General features: G+C 38.6%; 1 long non-coding RNA gene across 1 annotated transcript; it reads left to right on the forward strand.

Moving 5' to 3' along the window:
* Window positions 1-1,265: 1,265 nt before the first annotated feature.
* LOC139939396 (uncharacterized) lies at window positions 1,266-14,715 on the forward strand. Its single transcript, XR_011786300.1, has 6 exons — window positions 1,266-1,377; window positions 4,716-4,857; window positions 5,503-5,649; window positions 7,536-7,701; window positions 8,778-8,862; window positions 9,035-14,715. It is a non-coding gene; the product is annotated as an uncharacterized lncRNA (long non-coding RNA).
* Window positions 14,716-18,815: the final 4,100 nt, after the last annotated feature.

Here is an 18,815-nt window from a genome sequence, read left to right on the forward strand (position 1 = left end):
AAAAGGTTCACAAATATGCATACACAGTTTCAATCTGGACCACCCTAGTCTCCCCTGCAGAGGCTGGATGCTGCAGAAACAAAATTCTGCATACCCATAATTTAGAAAGCTACAAAATGATATTTAACAAAAGTCTGAAGAGGTTCAAAGTGGACCACCCATATACAGAAGCCCAGGGTCTGCAGAGATGGAACATTCTGCATAAGACAGAAAGCGACATTCTGTACATGTACAGAATGATATTTGACAAGAGTCTGGAAAGGAAGGTCAGTGTTGGGGAGCATGAGGCATCGTTTTGGTCTTGGACTCTGGGGTCTGCTCCATATGCAAACAATTTTTTAAAACCATTGGGTAAAAACTAGTCTTGGTTCAAGACTCTCCTGGATTTGTAAAAAGAGAGCGCGCTATCACCCCCAACCCGCCATCAATCAATGTCTTGGTACATTCGTTAAATCTCCCCCCAAAATCGTGGGGAAACATAATGCGCTGGGGGTGATAGCGCGCCCTGTTGTGACAAATCCAGGAGAGTCTTGAACCAAGACTAGGTAAAAACCAAGCATTGTTGTGCTTTTTGGTGGGCCAAAAATGTAACAAAAGATCACAAGGGGTAAGACCAGCACCGTGCAAATAGCCATAAATTGAATAGATTGCAAGGGGAAAGTCCAGCATTTTTATAAAATTTGGTCCCAAAACTTAACATATTGTAATTAATTTCACAAGGTAAGAAAAAAAAAAAAATTAAACAACTATGTCTTGATAATTTAGTTCCATGTCTGTTCCATTTATCGAGTAGGGGTGTCCATTAAAAGGGGTAGCAAATCTTTAACTTCACTTTGTATGTCACCGTTACATAGCTATTCAATCAATGCTTTCCCATAATTATTTTATTTTTAAACTTAAAAGTCACATTACAACGCAGTTACTTTTCTTGGATTGGGTTTGGGCGCGAAATCACGAAATCATTTACGAGCGCCTTCTATTAAAATGGGGGTAGAAGTTGCATACAACTTCCTTTTAGATATGGCTGGGAAGCGCGATTGTCATTTATTGCATGTGTTTTCTCAGCAATTTCTGACCATGTTGTGCAACACTTTGTGAAATTATTAGTGCACTCTAATAGTTTTTATTTGGGTGTTTTAATTTTGGGTAACAACAAAACCAAAACTGCTTATGACAAATTATTGAAGGTCGACCAATGAAAACGACTGTTTGTAAAGCCGTTGGAATTGGATAATCACGTGGCTCCGAAAGGCGCGCAGTTTCAAGAACAAAATGGACGCCGGCGACACTTCTTAATCTGTTACGTCTGTGCTGTGTGTCCGCAAAATTGACGTTTTTATGGATTTCCTATGACACAACTACCTCAAAAGCGTGTTGGTGAGTAACTTATTTGCTTGTGACAGTGACGGTTTTGTTTGAAAGAATTGTCATATGAAGAATTTGACTTGAATGTGGCTCGGCTCATTCGACTCGAAGCTTCCCTGTAAACTATTAAATATTATGAATATGCGCGTGCACATTGGTAGCGAGGCTGTCAAAATGGCAGTTTTGTAAAACGTATCTGTTTGTGTGTAAAAAGTAGCTGTGAATTGATAACGTTAACCTTGTCCAAATCAAACAAGGATTCAGTTTTCCAGAAGAATAAAGATAAATAAATCCATAGAAAACAAAATATCTTGGAAAAAGCTGCAGTAAAATTGTGGAAAATTAAGTTCACTTTTGCGTTTTTTGGACCTGATATTGTAGGATTCATTAGACATTGAGGATCAAGTTTGTGTTTCTAGAATTTGTGTCATGATTTTCAAAAGTGGTAAAAATGGAGCAAATCTGCTGACTAGCTGTCGAAATTGTACGTTTTTAACCATTTCACCACCCACACGTTGCGTCTCCTTTGTAACCCTCCGGCTACGCCGTCGGCAGGAGGGTTACGTTATCGCATCTAAGAACTGTAAAAATATGACATTTTGAAGCATTTTCAGGAAAAAAATCAACATAAAATGTCTGTATTTCATGTGTTCAAAAAACTGGGCAAAAATTCCATTTTGGGGGAATTATTTCAAAATAGTACCGTTGGAAAGCTGACAAAATTCTACATCATGTACTTTGGTTTCTCACATTATCTCGAAAGAAAGAGCACCCTCCAGTGTTCTTGAAAATATACTTCTTGTGCCAGTCAACAAAATGGACGTTCAGAAACTTAGACGCTTCAATATCTCCCAAAACACCATTGAGGAATTAATTTAAAGAAAAGGCACAAAAACTTACCAGATTTCCGAGCGAAAGACCCAGGTTGAAGATTCAAACCTGAGGGGGGCGGAGCTTCGATCGTTTGTGCACGTCAGCGGTAACGTCAGTCGATATCGTTTTTTTCCCATTACCGATATATCGAAAATTTAATATCGAGTATACTCATTATATTGAGTATTTCCCGCGCGCAAGATGAAGCCTAAAAACAGCACTTGGTATACTCATGGCGAGTAGAAATATATATACCATAGACTGACAGTTTAATAGGGTTACATTTAAACTTGTTTTTTGGGGCCCTGACCTTGTTTGTAGTTCAAAAATTTCAAATTGCGTAGTCCCGCGCCCCGATTATTTCTGGTTTTACAACAAAGTATGATCACCGCTACCGCTGGCTTGGCCAATTGGTGAATGCTCACCACAATTCTCGATTCGCGATTGGCCATGATTGGCCGTCTCAAAATGACACAGAGCCTTTGTGAGTTGCGTGACTCGCCGACATTAAGGTGTCAGTTGCCGATGCATTGACGTAGAAGTGTCAATCAAGTTGTCCGACTGGCGTGTGGGCAGGCGGCTTTTGGTTGAGATCTTTGGTACGATGTGGAAAAAAAAAATTGGTGCGACAGGCCCGCTGTTCTATGTGGGTAGTGAAGTGTGTACTGTTAGGGGAGCGTGGCGCTTCAAACTTTGTCAACACTAAATGAATTAGTTACTAAACTTTTTCAGAGTCTAATGCCCTCAAAAATAATGACAATTCACAGCAATATTGTTAGATACATTATAAATGTCCGCTAGTATGTTACACTACCTTTACGGTTGACTAGTCTCCAATAAAGGCTCGTAGCACTTAGCATTCTATAAAGGCATGAAACATTGAATGCTAGAACGTCCTCTATTGTCAAAATAATGCAGTGCATCACGCGATACCGCGTTGACAAAAGACTGCACTTGTCTGTGCATGCTTGGGCAAACGGGTTTTCCCCCCGAATTGCAATAACCACACACGCTGGTGTGCACGCTTAAACCGTACCACACCATAGTCTTCGCTGGTACGCACGCAATAGCCGCCGACAACGTGGTCTGCGAAGCATAGTTCCTCGGAAATGTTAGCTCGTTTACAAACACAAAGTGTAGGCTTTATTTGACCAAAATGACGCCGTTACGATACCTTGGATTGATAAAAAGATTATTTTACTGTATAACGTAAGATTGTTTTCTTACTTATTTTGTTATGTGTTGTTGATTCGGGGAAATTTTTTGCGGGGTATTTTTGCAAAGTAGCGGTGGTTTCTTTTGAGGTTTTACCGTACGCTCACCGCGAGGTCGTGAACTTGTGCGGCGGGCCAGCACTCGTTCACCATTTTAATGTAATTTTGATATGTGTACACTTCTGAACTTTTCGTAATTATCGATTAAAAAATCAGGCCCCTACCTAAAGGTTTTTTTAAAAACTAAAAACACTTCTGCCGTTGAGAGCGGGCGTCAAAGGACAATGCCGCTGACGTCATTTGTGGGAGTTTGCTTTGTTATACATCCACGCTGCAACAAAGCGGCTTTATCTACTTATGACGTTTTGAGAGTGATTACGTAACGGGGCTTTTCGCAAATCTCGTAGAAAAGCTCTGGACAAGGGCGTACAAAATGATTGTTTTTTTACACAATTGAAACCTATTTATAATCATATGACTCGATTTCCTTATTCATCGAAAACATTTTAAGTGGAATTCAGCAAAGTTCACGACTTGACATTTTCGTTCAAGCAGGTCTTTAATACGGCAACTCAAAATGATGAAACTACATAACGACGACGGTTTTTCTAATACTCAAACACAGATTTCTCTTAAATAATCGGACACTCTTTTGGTATTTTTGATATCATTTAAGAACATCAAAATTTTCAAAACATCAAAATTTTCGATATATCGAAAATCCGATATTACGATATGATTATAAAAGTGACATCGGCGATTTCGATGTCAAAAAAATATCGAGTTTTTGAGTATTTTTGATATATCGACGGACGTTAGTCAGCGGGGGTCAACGACTCAGCGCTGCGTGTGGTGCATTGTGTATTCCGGTATCTATGTAGCCGTAGTCTTGATGGCAGAGTAAAGGCAGCACAACATCGTACAAAACTGGCTAAAATTGTTTGTGAAAAAAAAAACACTCTGTTCTACATGTGTCAAGAAACTGACTGGCGTGCTGGGCATTTGTGTTTACAAACACAACTTTTCTTGGTTTTTTCTTGATTTTTTTTTTTTTTTTTTGTATTTTGGCTAAAATTGTTTGTGAAAAAAAAAACCACTCTGTTCTACATGTGTCAAGAAACTGACTGGCGTGCTGGGCATTTGTGTTTACAAACACAACTTTTCTTGGTTTTTTCTTGATTTTTTTTTTTTTTTTGTATTTTGGGGGGTGATCGCGCGGAGTAAAAATGCTGTGATGAAGACATTTCCTTTTTTCATCTACAGATGAACTAATGACGACAGAGATGTCTGGTCTTCAGTGGCTGCCCATCACACTGAGCAGAGATGTCTCAATCTATCCATGTTAAAGCCTTGAGGAGTCGCCAGCAGTCTGCTTTCTCTTTTCAATCAACGTCCTTATTTACAGGTATGATATATTGATTATCTCATTCTTTCACTTGACAAGGCAACAGAGGGCGCCGTCACTTTCGCACAATTTGACTGTTGCGCAAAAGTGTGCATTTGCATTAAATCACACAATAGAGATTGCGTGCCACGATTACTGTGAGACCAGCGTGTGATGACAAACTTCGGAAGTACATGTACCTGCACAAAATTTGATGAATTATTGAAACTGATCAAGGAACTTGAGTAAGTTATGCCTTATTCAAACAAGCAATCATTTGGCCACAATAAGCGATTAAAAAATCATGTTGTTTAAGGACTATTTCAAGGCCATCGATAAAGTGTGGGGATCGCAAAAATTAACTTCAGCGATATATATCTACCTGTATGGAATTGTCATCAAATTGCACAATTTTTTGAAGAGAAATCTTGAATATATGCAGTCACAGTTTAACTAACAATGCTGAGATGATGATTAAGTGTTCCTACTCCTGCCGATAGGTGGCGCTCCAATGAGACATTTCAACTCAATATGACTCGCATTACTATACTTGTGTTTAACAAGCTGGTATTTGAAAGTTCTGCATGGACGACTCAATGAATAGTTTACTCACAAAATGTTGAAATTTGACGCAAGTTCCTAAATGTGTTTTGTCAACTTGTACAGATGTACTAATGAAGACTGCATTGCTGTCTGATCTTTATTCATGAACGGCTGTCCTTCAAACTGAGCCGAGGAGTCTCGATCTATGATGAAGTCTTAGAGAGTCTCCAGCAGTCTGCTTTGACAACTCAATCAACTTCACATTTAAAGGTGCGAAACAAAAGTTGATATAGACAAACAAAATCGTTATGAATGATATTTAAAAATATCATTCATAAACATGTTTTTTATGAGCTTAATTTCTGGAAACAAGTGACAATAAAATTACCCCCTCGTGTGATGGAAATTGCTCAGGTTGGTTGCGTGGTGTTAACATTGAAAAGTAGATGTTTAATTTGCATCAGATATAATGAATATTATACTCCGATGTGTTAGCACTGGATACTCTATACTCAGTACTTTCCCCTAAGCTATGTAGAAAAAAAAAATTGCATATTACTCGCATGGGATTCGAACCACCAACCGTTGCATTTTTAGAGCACTAATGTAGACCTTTGTTAACATTGGATAGTAGATCATGATAATTTGGCAAAATAACCCTCATGAGACCATGGAGTGTGGGGGGGGGGGGTCGGAAATGACATTCCTGAGAAATATTGACCAATTCCAGAAGTCTGTGGTCGATTTCACGAAGCGCTACGAGGCGTCGTACCTCAAGTTACGATGTATACGCGTCGTAAACTTACGACGTGCTCCCCCATCGATTTCACGAAACTTACGATGCATTCTAGACGTCGCAAATACCTTGACAATGAGCTAAGGTACATCGTAACTTACGACCACCCAAAGGGTCGTCTTAACTCACGTTGCTCTAGTCTCAAAATGGCGTTAATGCTGCTTCTAGACAGAGAAGCCGGGCGGGCATTACGCCGAGAAAGGTTATTTCGTGACCGAAGATGCCCACTTGATACATTTACGGACGATGAAGTTTACAGGCGCTATCACTTTACACGAAATGGAATTGTTGGTTTATTGGGTTGAATTAGGGTTGAAAGGGTTGAATTAGAACACGACACAAAAGGTAAATTTAAATTAATAAGCATCGATAAAATGTTTAATTTGTTACTTATTACATGAACAATTTTAATTTATTTCTGTAAACTTACACAAGTACATGTACTCGACAAAACGCCAATGATTAAAATCCCTTCAGCAGTAAAAAAGCAAACTGTCTAGCGCCACCATTCATTTGTTCAAAAAAACTTGAAAAAACATAAACAAACATGGCGGCGTTCACGCAGTGTCTTGTACATTTTGCGCGTCTGCGCCATTTCTTTCTCCTCTCTTCGTCTCTTGTTAAACGGCTGTTTCGTTATTACACCGCGTATTTGACATAAAACAGCCGTAGTGCAAAAAGGTCATCCTCGTTCTAAAACTTCGTTTTATATAAAGGGCATTTTCAATGCGTTGCGATGCGTCGTCGGTACGACGCGTTTCGTGAAATCGTTTATGCAGTACGTCGGAGCTACGATGCATCGCAGAGCCGCGATGCATCGTAAACCATACGATGCATCGTAAGTTAAGAAGAGCTTTGTGAAATCGACCCCTGGGCTGGGATGAAGAGCATTCCTGAAATCAGGGTGACATTTCGGTAGGCCATGAACTGGTTTTGAGACTACTTTTCTCAAGTTGATGTCAGAGAATTGCAACTCACTGAAAGCATGGGGGAAAGAGAAATAATTCCTTGAATTTTAGCTAAACCCTACTTTACCTTGAGTTTGTACAGTGGTTTCACTGCAGAGATTTTCAGAGCGTCAAAGGCAAATTTGACACTCTGGCACCACAAAAAAAAGAATCTGGTGTTTAATTTCATTCTCGTTGGACCTCCATGGTTCACCAACAGAGGTAGAAATTTGTTCAAATTCTCTGTATCAAATGTTTACCCTCGGGACTATTGCTTGCAAGCTACATTTCTAATGGATCCCTCAGCAGTGTCACATTTTAGCTAGTTTGTTAAGTGATATTGTTTTTGTTTTCTTTTGAAGCTGTGGGGGAAAAAAATGAACCTTGAATATTGTCTCTTTTTTCATGTACAGATCACGTCATCCAAACTGCAATAGTCAGATCATCAGTCATAGTGCTGACCAGATTGTCAGATCATCAGTCATACTGGCAGTCCGTGTCGCACAGAGCAGAAGTGATGCTGAAGCCTAGTGTCCAGCAATCTGCGATATGACAACTTATTCAACTTCCCGTCTACAGGTACAATACAAAATTGATGTTGATTATACAAACTGGTGGTCGATCCATTAGGCTCCGCCCATGGCACACGCCACATGAGCGTCTTCAGTGCCATTCTGAAAAACTCTGTCGCGCACGCCAAGCATACGCGCACGCATGTCAGACTTTTGTTTGTGCAATGGGTTTTGATTGATCAATATGCAATGGGGTGGAGCTTAATGGATCGGTCTTTTGGCATAGTGTATCTTTCCTAAATCGCCTTCCACCTCTACGACCCCCTGTTCGAATCGAGGACCCCCTGTTCGAATAACACCAGGGGGCACTATGTGGATTGGGTTATATGTTTCTACCTGTGACTATGTGGGTTTTCCCTTGAATAATTTTCTGGCATGTTCCTCCCACATCTAAAACTGAAACTTCACTCCTCATTGGGTTCTTGGGTATTACAGTGAAGTTCTAGGGTCGTGGGTTCAAATCCCACCCAAGGAATCTGCTGTTATGTTATACAGTGCTAACACACACCAGTGTATGGGTACAAACCAAAATTAATATTCTTCTTCTTTTTTTCCTGATGCAAATTTGACAAAAATTTTAAATCGTTGCGGTACCCGCTGCCAAAACATAGGACTCAAACAGCCTCTAGCTACTGGGCAACCTCAGTAGTCTAGTTGGTATGACACAGCTGTTGAAAGGCAAGTTAGGTGGGTTCGAATCCCACACGAGTAATATATGCCTGTCACATTTGTCACAAAACTCGGGGGAAAGTACTGTGTATACAGTGCTAACACACAACGGTGTATGGGTAAAAACCAAAGCTATAATATTGGAAGATATTTTACAAAAAAAATTCTAAGGAAAACCCAACTATTCTTCGGTTACTACAGTGTACAACTTCTTCGCAATCTTTCAAAGTCAATGATAGCATGGGCCAGAATCACTCATCTCTCATTTATCTATCTTCCATTCAGTACATCCCTCCAGTGGAGTTTATTGTATTCCTTGAATAAGCAGAAACTGAAAACTTTTGCCTTTTTATCTGTACATGGCTTTATTGTTGGTGTGTTCAACTTTTTTCCAACCTTGTTTCATTTACTCAGATCAACTAATCCAGACAGTTGAGAGTTTCAGATCTTCATTCAGAGTGGGAGTACCTCTGCCTTGAACAATCAATCAACTTGAGAGGTATGTAAACATTATTGGTAGAGATAAAAACAGTATTTTTCAGAAAAAAACAATTTTTTCTCAACTTATAGCGTAAAACCTCTTTGCAATCTTTCAAAATCAATGATAGCATGGGCCAAAATGAAGGTGTTAAATTATTTTTTGTTTCTTTCCTCTTTTCCATCTCCTGCAGATCACTAAATCCAGACAGAGAGTGTCGGATATTCACAAGGAGTTTGCAGCCCATTGTACCACCAACAACATCGATGTATCAACTTTTTGTATAATTTGTAATTAGTTGTAGAATTGTTCACACTTTCCACTGTGTGTAGAATTGATCCTACTCTCCCCTGTGAAATTCTGCACTTCCCCTGTGTCTTGAATTTCTTGCACATCCCACTTGTGTTGTGAATTTCTCCCACTTCCACTGTGGTGAGTTGCTCATACTTTCATCTTGTGTCGTGAATTATCAAGTTTGTAAACTGAAACGTTGTCTAGGGCTGAGTTGGGTGAATGTTTCGCTATCTATTCTAGCACATTCATTTCGCTCATTCAATGTAGATGTATGCTGATGTATGGAGTTGACAAACTTGGTTGCCATATAGTGGAGCTGGCATGGGAATTTTTCCCCACAGGGGTTTTTGCCCATCTCATATATCAGCAATCAGCAGGCATGCAATATCTGATTTGTATGGTTTTGGTTTTCTCAGCCATTAAATTTTTTTAAAACACAGCACAAAATCTTGCTGTGCCTTGTCTTCTGGAAATGTCAAACCTTTTATCAAAATATAGAGTTGTATGACTGAAATAAGGACACTTTAGTGTCTAAATTCTTACTAGTCAAACAAAATTTGACTATTTATTTATTAGTTTAATATTTTTGTAGATTATTCAACGTTTCGGGTGTGCCAGGGTGACTCACACTTCCTTTGTGTGTTGAGTAAAGACACTTTCCCTTGTGTTACTCTGAGTTGCTCACACTTCCTTTGTGTGTTGAGTACAAACACTTTCCCTTGTGTTACTCCGAGTTCCTTACACTTCCTATATGTGTTGAGTACAGACACTTTCCCTTGTGTTACTCCGAGTAGTCACACTTCCTTTGTGTGTTGAGTACAGACACTTTCCCTTGTGTTACTCCGAGTTACTCACACTTCCTTTGTGTGTTGAGTACAGACACTTTCCCTTGTGTTACTCCGAGTTAGTCACACTTCCTATGTGTTGAGTACAGACACTTTCCCTTGTGTTACTCCGAGTTAGTCACACTTCCTATATGTGTTGAGTACAGACACTTTCCCTTGTGTTACTCCGAGTTAGTCACACTTCCTATATGTGTTGAGTACAGACACTTTCCCTTGTGTTACTCCGAGTTACTCACACTTCCTATATGTGTTGAGTACAGACACTTTCCCTTGTGTTACTCTGAGTTACTCACACTTCCTTTGTGTGTTGAGTACAGACACTTTCCCCTTGTGTTACTCTGAGTTACTCACACTTCCTTTGTGTGTTGAGTACAGACACTTTCCCCTTGTGTAACTCTGAGTTGCTCGCACTTCCTTTGTGTGTTGAGTACATACACTTTCCCTTGTGTTACTCCGAGTTGTTCACACTTCCTTTGTGTGTTGAGTACAGACACTTCCCCTTGTGTTACTCTGAGTTACTCACACTGACTTTGTGTGTTGAGTACAGACACTGTACCTGGTGTTACTCCAAGTTGTTCACACTTCCTTTGTGTGTTGAGTACAGACACTTTCCCCTTGTGTAACTTTGAGTTGTTCACACTTCCTTTGTGTGTTGAGTAGACACTTCCCCTTGTGTTACTCTGAGTTACTCACACTTCCTATATGTGTTGAGTACAGACACTTTCCCTTGTGTTACTCTGAGTTACTCACACTTCCTTTGTGTGTTGAGTACAGACACTTCCCCCTTGTGTTACTCTGAGGTACTCACACTTCCTTTGTGTGTTGAGTACAGACACTTTCCCTTGTGTTACTCCGAGTTGTTCACACTTCCTTTGTGTGTTGAGTAGACACTTTTCCATTGTGTTACTCTGAGTTACCCACACTTCCTTTGTGTGTTGAGTAGAAACACTTTCCCTTGTGTTACTCCGAGTTGCTTACACTTCCTATATGTGTTGAGTACAGACACTTTCCCTTGTGTTACTCTGAGTTACTCACACTTCCTTTGTGTGTTGAGTACAGACACTTCCCCCTTGTGTTACTCTGAGGTACTCACACTTCCTTTGTGTGTTGAGTACAGACACTTTCCCTTGTGTTACTCCGAGTTGCTCACACTTCCTTTGTGTGTTGAGTACAAACACTTTCCCTTGTGTTACTCTGAGTTACTCACACTTCCTTTGTGTGTTGAGTACAGACACTTCCCCTTGCTTACTCTGAGTTGCTCGCACTTCCTTTGTGTGTTGAGTACAGACACTTTCCCTTGTGTTACTCTGAGTTGCTGTTAGGGCCTCATCCAAACCCAATGAAAAACTCGCAGAGTTGTGCAAACACCTGTGCCTGTTGGTGGACCCCCTCGGCTGCCTGGAACAAGTGATGGTCCTGCGGGCCCGGGTGCAATGGAAGGTATGTTCTTTGTTCAGTGAAATTCTTTTAGATGCACAACTAGTGTTCTCCTTCACTGGTGTAATGCCTTACAAAATTTGACGAGCTAGAGCGAGCATTTTTGGAAGCGTGCATTCTTACTAGGGCCTGAGCTGGAAGGTAGTGGTTGGTCCCTAAAACGTTCTGGTCGATCTCTCAAGACGTCGGGATGAGGGCCCCTTATTATTTAGCCTTTTGTTGGTCACGTCATTCTTTTGTTTTTGAGTAAACAGGTTTGTACTGGGGATCTTTTGAGATCATCAAAGGTGCTTTGAGATGTCTTCGTTTGAGCCAATGGAATCTGGACCCGGTGGATGATGATGACTTCTATCCAGTTGATGATACGAGGGCTGGAGAAACATGCTCTGCTTGGTCATGCCACTTTACATCCAAAATATCTAGTAAGAACACCAGTTTTATTGCCTTTTGATACCAAAGATGACATTGGATTCCTATAATTTGTAGTTGGTTTTGAATTGGTTGTTTATTAGAAGAGGTCAAAGGTCAGGTCTATGTCAAGGTTCTTAGGGTCTGGTCATGGTCAAGGGCAAATTACTGCAGGAGATCACAGATTTAGTTTTTAAAGCAATGCTAAACAGAAATTTTATCATAAAAGTTCTCTAAAACTTTGCAACATTTACAACTAAAACTTGACATTTAAAACCATGGTTTTTTTAAATGACACTAGATAGAACTAAATTCATTTTCAAAGCAGCGTCTCAACAATTGTTTTTACTATAGATGTTAAATTCGCATCGGGGATAAGGACATTTTGGATTTTACCCACAACTCAACATGAAATCACTGTATACTTGGTACTTTTCCCCCGTGAACAAATCACATGCATTAACACTCCGATGGGATTTAAACCAAGGACCCTTTCAATTCTAGAGTAGTGTCTTACAAGTAGACACCTATCTTTTGGCGGTGGGTACTGCGATGATATAATAGATATTATATTTGCTTCGGGGATAAAGAATATATATTTTTTACCAATACACCAATGTGTCAAAGCACCTACTCTGTACTTTTCCAGAGTCCTGTGAAAAAAAATCACAGGCATTATAACTCCAGTGGGATTCAAACTCACAAGCTTTTTCAAGTTCAAGGCACATCAATGGAATTTGTCAGCATTCAATCTGTACTAGCTAGGGGTGTTTACTTGTTCAACTCGATCTCCATTTTGTGTCAAAGGTCGTAAATTGGTCAGCCACAATTTAAATCATTCCATGAAAGGTCAAAGGCCATGTTAAGGTTACAAAGTGATCAATTTGTCTCAAGTTTTGTAGGTAAAATTACAGCCCACAGATATCTGGCATCAGGTTGTAGTTGCACACAAGCATTAGTCTTTTTTACCAGCGATGTTGTTTACAAAAAAAGTTGTGAACCTATGTGTTACCCAAAACTGAAGAATCAAAATAAGTTTCTGTCACAATGAACAATCAATTTTAAGTAAATCTTTTACAAAAATTGTAATTGTTTCGTCCCTCATTTATTTTGATAATAATTTGAGGGGGGGGGGGGGGGGGGATCAAGCATTGTCGTGCTTTGATGCTAAGACTAGTTCAGTGCAAACCAAGTGAAAGTTTACAATCAGAAACCTAAACTGAGGAAACGATTGTACCCTAAATTGCAATGAAATTTAGTCCTTCATTATATTAGATAATAGGAACAAACGTACAAAAGTTAACTTTTATTTAAATACAGGGCCAGCAATGTTTTCATACGAACCAAGTGAAAGAATTCCTTTTGAAAACCTTCAATTTAGGATACAGTTGTACCCTTAATTGCAGACAGACAAGTGCTGTCATACTGTAAGGTCACTAATGTGTCAGTGTAAACAAAGTGAAAGTATTTCCTTCAAAAACTTGTTTACAATTTAGGAAACAGTTGTTCCTAAGTTGCAAAGAAATTTGTTCCTAATTTTATTTAGTCTCGATCTACAAAGCCAACGTGTAAATGTAACTTAAGTCAAAGTATCCATAACAAGACTGCAATTTAGGAACAGTTGTGCCCTAATTGCAAAGTATAATAGTCTGTCATTTTAATACATACTATATCGAGGGGGAATTAAACTTCACAAGTTGTTCCATGTCAAGGTCAAGTTCAAAAATGGTTGATGCAAACCAAGGAAAAGCATCCCTTATCAAATTTTGCTTGAAAATGCAACAAGGCGTTAGCCTTGCATCCTCATCAAATTTTGCTCAAAAATGCACCAATCTTTAGCCTTGCATACTTATCTAATTTAGCTCAAAATTGCAACAAGGCTCTTGCATACTTATCAAATTTTTCTTTTTAGCCTTGCATACTTATCAAATTTGGCTTGAAAATGCTACAAGGCTCTCTCATACTTATCAAATGTTGCTCAAAAATTCAACAAGATTTTCTTCATCATTACTTACAGTGGTCTTTTTAAAGTGTTTACTGCTCTTATCATTAATTTTCTCCCAGCACAAATGCTGAAAATCTTAGGGTTACAAATAACTCAAAGGGGTCGACATTTCTAGTTTAATTCAAATACTTCAGATCTTGTTTAAACTTAGCTGTGTTGAAATAATGGTCATTACGGTCAGTTTTGGTTCTATTTTAGGATGGTAGTCGTTAAATCAATCCAATGTCATCTTTGTTATCATTTATTGGCATGTATGTAGTGAAAAAACATCACTGTTCGCCGAACGTAAACTGTTTACAAAATGGGACGTTTATGTGAATACGTCAAGTATTTTTCTCAGAGCTTTTGGTTGATACATACGTCAACACTCATCAACGTTGATTTAACTTTGTTATCAATCAAAGTTGGTCAAAAACAAGTTCACTTGTAGCCATTTTGTCAGTCGACTACATCTGAATGCCTAAATTGCAGCCCCATGGAAAGCAAGGGGGAAATTAGTGGCCATTAGAAATCGTTTCTCCTACCAGCACATCATCATCTGGATAGAAGCCGTCATCATCTGTCGAGTTAGGATCCCATTGGAACAAGCATCGACATCTCTTGGCACCACCAGTGCAGCTTGGTTGCAAGGCAACAATCGGTGAAATCTTAGGCCCTTGAGGGCATCAGTTCATTTAAGCAAGCAACAACTACCTTCTGCTCAACACTTGAATCTAAAACAAAGCGCAAAGTTGCGTCTAGCTCGTTACGTTTTATAAGACATTACAACATTGAAGTAGACACTAGGAGTACATCTAATTGAACTTCACTGAACAGAGAACATATCGACCATTGCACTTGGGCCTTAGATCATCACGAGTTCCAGGTGGCTGAGGGGGTCCACCAACAGGCACAGGTGTTTGCACGACTCTGCTTTTTTTTTGGCCAAATTTTTTAATAAAAAATTGAACAGGACTCTCCTTGTATTTTGTGTTTTATTTGCCTCAACCCTACCCCCCCCCCCCCATATTGAGGGCCCATCTTATCCCGGTGGAACCCTCCCCCTGTAGGGACCAATGGTAAGTCCCCACAAGGTGGGGGAGGGTTCCACCAGGAAAAGATGGACCCTCAGACTGCCATGTTTGCCCACAATACAATTGGGTGCGTATATAAGTCGCTTTTAGCAAGTCATTTTGCGCAACGAAACTCCTATAAATTAATACACACCCAATTGATTACATTGTGGGAAAACATGGCGGCCAAGTAGACAAGTCAAATAATGAGACAACAGTTTCGAGTTCAGACAAATCAACTAATGGTTGACTTGCCCATAAATAGCATAATCATTTATTCTACATATAAAATAACACTCACAATTTAATAAAGATAAAGGCAACATTTTAACAAATATTGATAAATTCGCAAGGCAACATTTTCTTGAAAAATTTGATAAGATCACAAGGCCTTGTGAACATTTTGTTGAAAAATTTGAACATTTTCTTGACAAATATGATAAGTTTGAACATGTTCTTGACAAATTTGATAAGATCACAAGGCTATAGCCTTGTGAACATTTTGTTGAAAAATTTGAACATTTTCTTGACAAATATGATAAGTTTGAACATGTTCTTGACAAATTTGATAAGATCACAAGGCTATAGCCTTGTGAACATTTTCTTGACAAATTTGATATAGCCTTGCTATAGCCTTGTGAACATTTTGTTGAAAAATTTGAACATTTTCTTGACAAATTTGATATAGCCTTGCTATAGCCTTGTGAACATTTTGTTGAAAAATTTGAACATTTTCTTGACAAATTTGATAAGTTCACAAGGCTATAGCCTTGTGAACATTTTCTTGAACAATTTAAAAATTTTCTTGACAAATATGATAAGTTCACAAGGCTATAGCCTTGTGAACATTTTCTTGAAAAATTTGATAAGTTCACAAGGCTATAGCCTTGTGAACATTTTCTTGAAAATTTGAACATTTTCTTGACAAATATGATAAGTTCACAAGGCTATAGCCTTGTGAACATTTTCTTAAAAAAATATGATAAGATCACAAGGCTATAGCCTTGTGAACATTTTCTTGAACAATTTACAAATTTTCTTGACAAATATGATAAGTTCACAAGGCTATAGCCTTGTGAACATTTTCTTGAAAAATTTGATAAGTTCACAAGGCTATAGCCTTGTGAACATTTTCTTGAACAATTTAAAAATTTTCTTGACAAATATGATAAGTTCACAAGGCTATAGCCTTGTGAACATTTTCTTGACAAATATGATAAGTTCACAAGGCTATAGCCTTGTGAACATTTTCTTAAAAAAATATGATAAGATCACAAGGCTATAGCCTTGTGAACATTTTGTTGAAAATTTTGAACATTTTCTTGACAAATATGATAAGTTTGAACATGTTCTTGACAAATTTGATATAGCCTTGCTATAGCCTTGTGAACATTTTGTTGAAAAACTTGAACATTTTCTTGACAAATATGATAAGTTTGAACATGTTCTTGACAAATTTGATAAGATCACAAGGCTATAGCCACGTGAACCTTTTGTTGAAAAAATTGAACATTTTCTTGACAAATATGATAAGATCACAAGGCTATATATAGCCTTGTGAACATTTCCTTGAAAAAATTGAACATTTTCTTGACAAATATGATAAAATCACAAGGCTATAGCCTTGTGACGATTTTCTTGACAAATATGATAAGTTCACAAGGCCTTGTGAACATTTTCTTGAAAAATTTGAACATTTTCTTGACAAATTTGATAAGTTCACAAGGCTATAGCCTTGTGAACATTTCCTTGAAAAATTTGAGCATTTTCTTGACAAATATGATAAAATCACAAGGCTATAGCCTTGTGAACATTTTCTTAAAAAAATATGATAAGATCACAAGGCTTATATTATAGCCTTGTGAACATTTTCTTGACAAATTTGAACATTTTCTTGACAAATATGATAAGTTCACAAGGCTTATATTATAGCCTTGTGAACATTTTCTTGACAAATTTGATAAGATCACAAGGCTATAGCCTTGTGAACATTTTCTTGAAAAATTTGTTAAATTCAATAGCCTTGTGACGATTTTCTTGACAAATATGATAAGTTCACAAGGTTATAGCCTTGTGAACATTTTCTTGAAAAATTTGAACATTTTCTTGACAAATTTCACAAGGCTATAGCCTTGTGAACATTTTCTTGAACAATATGATAAGTTCTGTTTTTATTTGAAAGATCTTTTGGGTGTATACCGTAAAGTAACACACTTCTTAATAACTTTGTTTTTCTTTTTCGCGGGCAGTAGCTCTGAAATAATTGTGAACATTTTCTTGACAAGTATGATAAGATCACAAGGCTATAGCCTTGTGAACATTTTCTTGAAAAATTTGATAAGTTAAGCCTTGTGAACATTTTCTTTAGCCTTGTGAACATTTTCTTGAACAATTTGATAAGTTCACAAGGCTATCGCCTTGTGAACATTTTCTTGACAGAAATGATAAGTTCACAAGGCTATATATAGCCTTGTGAACATTTTCTTGAAAAATTTGAACATTTTCTTGACAAATATGATAAGTTCACTTGTGAACATTTTTTTGACAAATGTGATAAGTTCACAAGGCTATAGCCTTGTGAACATTTTATTAAAAAATATGATAAGTTCACAAGGCTACAGCCTTGTGAACATTTTCTTGACAAATTTGAACATTTTCTTTAGCCTTTGATAAGTTCACAAGCTACATTTTCTTGATAAATATGATAAGTTCACAAGGCTATAGCCTTGTGAACATTTTCTTGAAAAAATTACAACTGGATATATACGCAAGGCTATACATACATGTAGCCCTGTTGGGCAGAACTTAAGCAAAAATGGATTAATTTGAATTTTTATATACCGGAACCTTGTTGAATTTTAAAGCAAAATTTGATAACAAATTGGGTAGAAACATCAGTTGTGTTCATGTTCAAATGTTGATAGTTCCAAGGCTGCAGCAGGTTTCAGCTCTCCATTCAGGGGAGCTTGAATCTCCCTGGGTTCTTCCATTCAGGTCTTGCTTACGAACTGACACTGTTGACTTGGGTTCGCCTTTATGGATGACATGATTCCTTGGGAGACGCAGTTGTTAATTCCACCTCGCAGTTGGTTCATATGTAAAATAAAGCAAATATTCTTGTATTAGTCTTGTTTTAATAATCTGATGGAACAGAGTATGATTGCAGCGCAATCTTGTAGTTAAGTACACCCATCCAAACAATATATTTCAGTTTCAAATTTGGCCTATTCATCCTGGTAAGGTTCGTCTAAAACAGGGCTACCACGTGAAGGTCCCAGGATACCTGCCCCACACGGTTTCCAGAGTCGTCAGGGCCTTTGCACCGCCCTCCCGGGCGGGTCAGGTCCGCCATCCCAGAGTTATCCAGGACAGTCCCCTACTGTACTATCGCGGTCCGCTAGCCGAAAAGACTAGCGAACTACTTCCGTTGGCCGACCATTTGTGATAACACCGGCACCATCCTCAGATGAGGAGCCCAAATGCACCTTTAAGATCAGCCACCCAGTGGCCCGAGCCGGAAGTAGGACCCCACAAGCCACGTGCAAGTGTCCAGGTCCCTTTAATCTTGTGATCCGCAGGCACCACCATTTATTTCGATCCGCACGCACCACCATTTATTTCGATCCACACGCACCACCATTTCGATCTGCAGGCACCACCAAGTTAGCGCGCAAAAAAACGCGTTTATGCTTGCTTGCTTGCAAATGTGTACTTATTAACAAGATGCCAACTGTATAGTAAGCTGCCAAAACAACCCACCACATGTAAAGCATCAAATATCAACACATGTAAAGCACAGTTCATACTTCCTGCGAATGCAAATTTGACGTCACAACCCTCCTTTCGCAATGATATTCGCAAGCGAGTTGAGCTGCTGGTAATTATTTGTTAAGAATTTGTGACGTGAACATTCGCTTGGCATTCTCAGGAAGT

The sequence above is a fragment of the Asterias amurensis genome, chromosome 7 (assembly GCF_032118995.1).
Source record: "Asterias amurensis chromosome 7, ASM3211899v1".
Taxonomy (NCBI): Eukaryota; Metazoa; Echinodermata; class Asteroidea; order Forcipulatida; family Asteriidae; genus Asterias; species Asterias amurensis.